The sequence below is a fragment of the Salvelinus alpinus genome, chromosome 24 (genome assembly GCF_045679555.1).
Source record: "Salvelinus alpinus chromosome 24, SLU_Salpinus.1, whole genome shotgun sequence".
Classification (NCBI taxonomy): Eukaryota; Metazoa; Chordata; class Actinopteri; order Salmoniformes; family Salmonidae; genus Salvelinus; species Salvelinus alpinus.
The window spans coordinates 2,342,705-2,347,634 of NC_092109.1; the positions used below are offsets into that span (position 1 = coordinate 2,342,705).

At 47.2% G+C, this 4,930-nt stretch overlaps 1 long non-coding RNA gene across 1 annotated transcript; it reads right to left on the reverse strand.

The window, feature by feature from the left end:
* Window positions 1-2,424: 2,424 nt before the first annotated feature.
* Window positions 2,425-3,237, reverse strand: LOC139552005 (uncharacterized). The gene is made up of 2 exons (XR_011670362.1): window positions 2,701-3,237; window positions 2,425-2,595 (listed from the first exon to the last, which is right to left on the reverse strand). It is a non-coding gene; the product is annotated as an uncharacterized lncRNA (long non-coding RNA).
* Between the last annotated feature and the right edge of the window lie 1,693 nt (window positions 3,238-4,930).

Sequence of the window (4,930 nt, forward strand, 5' to 3'; positions counted from 1 at the left end):
AGCCACCCGGCTGTAGTCACGGATAAACCTCCGATAAAAATTCGCAAACCCCAGGAATCTCTGGAGCTGCAATCTTGTACCGGGCTGGACCCAATCCCGAACCGCCCGAACCTTCTCTTGGTCCATCTTGATCTCTCCCCTGGATATGATGTACCCGAGGAAGGACGTTGTGTGGGCGTGAAAATCACACTTCTCAGCCTTCACGAACAGACGGTTCTCCAATAACCGCTGCAGGACCTGCTTGACATGCAGAACGTGGCTAGAAAGCTCCTTTGAGAAGATGAGGATATCATCCAGGTAAACGAACACAAAAATACCAATCATATCTCTCAGAACGTCATTCACCATACTTTGGAACACAGCCGGAGCGTTGGTCAGTCCAAACGGCATCACCTGGTACTCAAAATGTCCCATCGGAGTATTGAACCCAGTCAACCACTCGTCCCCCTCCTTGATCCGAACCAAATGATAAGCATTACGTAAATCAAGCTTCGTAAAAACCGTAGCACCCTGTAAGGAATCGAAAGCCGAGCTCATCAAGGGCAGGGGATACTTGTTCTTAACCGTAATATCATTCAAACCCCGATAATCAATACACGGTCGAAGAGAGCCATCCTTCTTGTTCACAAAAAAAAATCCTGCTCCCAAAGGTGATGACGATGGCCGAATGAGACCTGTAGCTAGAGACTCCTTGATGTAGGTCTCCAAGGCCTCACGTTCCGGTCGAGAGATACTGTATAACCGTCCCTTGGGAAAGGCAGATCCAGGAAACAGATTAATCGCACAATCATAAGGTCGGTGGGGAGGAAGGGACAGAGCCTTCTGTTTACTGAATACCTCACCCAACTCGTGATATGTTTCTGGAACCAGGGACAAATCAGGAGGAGCAGAGTCACTGACCTGACTGGAAACAGCAGGAGAACAGGCAGTCCTAAGGCAGTTAGCATGACACTCAATGCTCCAACTAGTTACCTTCCCTGTCACCCAATCAAACGAGGGATTGTGTTCCTTCAGCCAGGGGTAACCAAGAACCAGAGGAACATGGGGCGAGGACAAAATGAAGAAAGAGATAAACTCTGAATGATTTCCCGACACCAACATCTTAACCGGTTCAGTCCTCATAGTGATCCGTGCCAGACTACTGCCGTTCAGAGTGGTTGCTTCAATGGCTTCCGGCAATTGCTCCTTGGAAAGCCCCAGCTGTTCCACCAAGTCGGCATCCATAAAGCTGCCATCGGCACCTGAATCGATAAAAGCGTTCATGTCAAAACTCTGATCCTTATTCATAAGGGTTGCAGGAAAACGGGGTCTGACAAGATCCTTGAGAGATTGAAACTGGCTCGCTAAAATTCCTCCCAAAACTAGCGAGCCGGGCAGTTTAACGGGCGCTGTGGACAAGCGGAGATGTAATGTCCCGATCTACCACAGTAGAAACAGCTATTGGTCTCACGTCTACGTTGGCGCTCCTCCTTAGTTAGCCCGTGTCGCCCCACTTGCATTGGTTCAGAATCTGGTGGCAAGACCCCTCCACTAATCCCGTGTGGAGAATAATGATCAATACGTCCTGGTTCACCTCCTGAACCGAATGGTAACCGAGTTGCAGATTGATTGGATGGGCCCCACTGCTTCTCCCTCCTTCTCTCTCGGACTCTATTATCTACCCGAATAGATAAAGCGACCAAGCTGTCCAGGTCACTAGGCTCTGGATAAGATATCAGCTCGTCCTTAAGTTCCTCTGACAACCCCTTGTAAAAAACCGCTTGTAGTGACTCCTCATTCCAACCACTCTCCACAGCCAATGTCCTGAACTCAATCATAAAATCTGCCACACTGCGATCTCCTTGGCGAAGAGAGAACAAACGTTTAGCTGCATCCTTACCTCGGACTGGATGATCAAAAAGCTTTCTCATCTCTCCCGTGAACTCCTGATATGAAGCCGTGCAGGTTCCCTGCCGTTCCCAAACGGCTGAAGCCCATTCCAGAGCTCTTCCACGCAACAGTTCAATAACAAAGGCTATCCTAGCCTTGTCAGTGGCGTAAGAATGGGGCTGTAGATCAAACACTAACCCACACTGCATAAGAAACGAACGGCATTTTCCCAAATCCCCTTCATATTTATCAGGCGTCGGTACCTTGGGTTCACGGAATGACACCGCTCCAGACACGGCAGGTGAGATGGGTGAAACCGGTGGTGAATGAATCGCCGGCAAACTGAGCTGATCCTGGATTTGTGTCAAGCTAGCAGATAAGTTCTGGATCGAACTCGCTATCTCCTGTAGCGCCGAATTGTGTTGTCCCAATGTCTTCCCCTGCTGGGTAATGGCATGGCAAACGGAGTCCAGGTCCGCTGGGTTCATCACTGGCCGGATCGTTCTGTCACGATCTTTCAAGATCGAACCCAGAAGCAGACCAGGACAAGGAGCGTAGGAAGAAGGTGAGTATTTATTTACAATTAAATGTGAAAAAAGGTAGATATATCCAGATGGCGTAGCGGGCAGCGGTGGTGAATAGATGAGGGGAAATAGGTGAATCCAATGTAGTAGTAGAATCCTCTGTCAACCAGGCGGGAATGGAGTGAATGATCCAGGTGAGTAACTGAAGGCAAAACAAACGGAGGTAAGTTCAAGGCAAGCAATACGTAAATGAAAACAACAAAACAAATACTATCCAACTGGAGTCTGGTACTCAGGCACAACCTACTGTTCATGGCTAACGATCCGGCAGGGAATGGAAGTCAGGTCAGAGCTTTTGAAGGGAAGAGATGATGATCAGGACAGGTGTGCAGATTACTGATGGGAAACAGGTGCGGGTGAACATCAATCTCCCAACGAGCTAAATCGCCCGGCAACCAGACAGGGTGCGTTCCAGGACACCTGAAACACACTCCAGGACAGACACACAGGCAAACCCAGACTCAGGAAGCGGGATTCGTGACACATAGCCGATCTTATCTCTACCGCTCCTGCTGTCTCTAGAGAGTTGAAAACAGCAGGTCTGGGACAGGTAGCACGCCCGGTGAACAGGTCAGGGTTCCATAGCCGCAGGCAGAACAGTTGAAACTGGAGCAGCAGCACGGCCAGGTGGACTGGGGACAGCAAGGAGTCATCATGCCAGGTAGTCCTGAGGCATGGTCCTAGGGCTCAGGTCCTCCGAGAGAGAGAAAGAAAGAAAGAAAGAAAGATAGAATTAGAGAGAGCATACTTAAATTCACACAGGACACCGGATAAGACAGGAGAAATACTCCAGATATAACAGACTGACCCTAGCCCCCCGACACATGAACTACTGCAGCATAAATACTGGAGGCTGAGACAGGAGGGGTCAGGAGACACTGTGGCCCCATCCGAAAATACCCCCGGACAGTGCCAAACAGTTAGGATATAACCCCACCCACTTTGCCAAAGCACAGCCCCCACACCACTAGAGGGATATCTTCAACCACCAACTTACCATCCTGAGACAAGGTCGAGTATAGCCCACAAAGATCTCCGCCACGGCACAACCCAAGGGGGGGGCGCCAACCCAGACAGGAAGACCACGTCAGCGACTCAACCCACTCAAGTGATGCACCCCTCCTAGGGATGGCATGGAAGAGCACCAGTAAGCCAGTGACTCAGCCCCTGTAATAGGGTTAGAGGCAGAGAATCCCAGTGGAGAGAGGGGAACCGGCCAGGTAGAGACAGCAAGGGCGGTTCGTTGCTCCAGAGCCTTTCCGTTCACCTTCACACTCCTGGGCCAGACCACACTCAATCATATGACCTACTGAAGAGATGAGTCTTCAGTAAAGACTTAAAGGTTGAGACAGAGTCTGCGTCTCTCACATGGGTGGGCAGACCATTCCATAAAAATTGAGCTCTATAGGAGAAAGCCCTGCCTCCAGCTGTTTGCTCAGAAATTCTAGGGACAATTAGGAGGCCTGCGTCTTGTGACCGTAGCGTACGTGTAGGTATGTACGGCAGGACTAAATTGGAGAGATAGGTTGGAGCAAGCCCATGTAATGCTTTGTAGGTTTGCAGTAACCTTGAACTCAGCCCTTTCCTTAACAAGAAGCCAGTGTAGGGAGGCTAGCACTGGACTTTGGCAACAATAACCTAAACAAAACGTTTTCTGTAGTTGTGGATCAGATAATTGGTGTGTTATTAGTTTAATTACACTATGTTTGTCTATTGTTCTGACTTGGATGAAGATCAGATCAAATGTGATGACCAATTTATGCAGAAATCCAGGTAATTCCAAAGGGTTCACATACTTTTTCTTGCCACTGTAGATTGCAAAAGAAATCCTATTACAGTGATAATGAATAATATGTTGAAAACTTTTAACACTATAAGCCATCAGTGTGTAATGCATTATGAATTACTGTGTAATGCCCCATTGTCTCATAGTCCATCATAAGACATTGTAAAGTAGTCACAACCAATCATGAATAAAGGATACAGATGCTTTCATAATGGTAAAAGCATAAAAGGGTCAGTAAAAAAATATGTTGTCTTTAATTTAATATTGTTTTCTTCCCTTGACAGGAGTTCATAGGAAATGTGTCACAGGAATCCACAGTCTCTGTATCCTTGTTCCCTAATGTTAGACTATGGGCTAATCTTAGCACTCCACAGGTGTGCTAACATTCCCTACAGTACTTCAAAACATCTTTATAAAGCCTGGACTTGCTTGATATCATTGGCAACACTTTTTTTTTTATTACATTTTACATTTAACCTTTATTTAACTAGTCAAGTCAGTTAAGAACATATTCTTATACATGACGGCCTACACCGGCCAAACCCGGAGGACGCTGGGCCAAATGTGCGCCGCCCTATGGGATGATGTTTCTTACTAAATCATTTAAGATAATTGTTCATCATTTATAAATCATTATACATGCATAAATGTTTGTAAGCTAATTAGTTACTAAGGTATTTATGAACAGGTT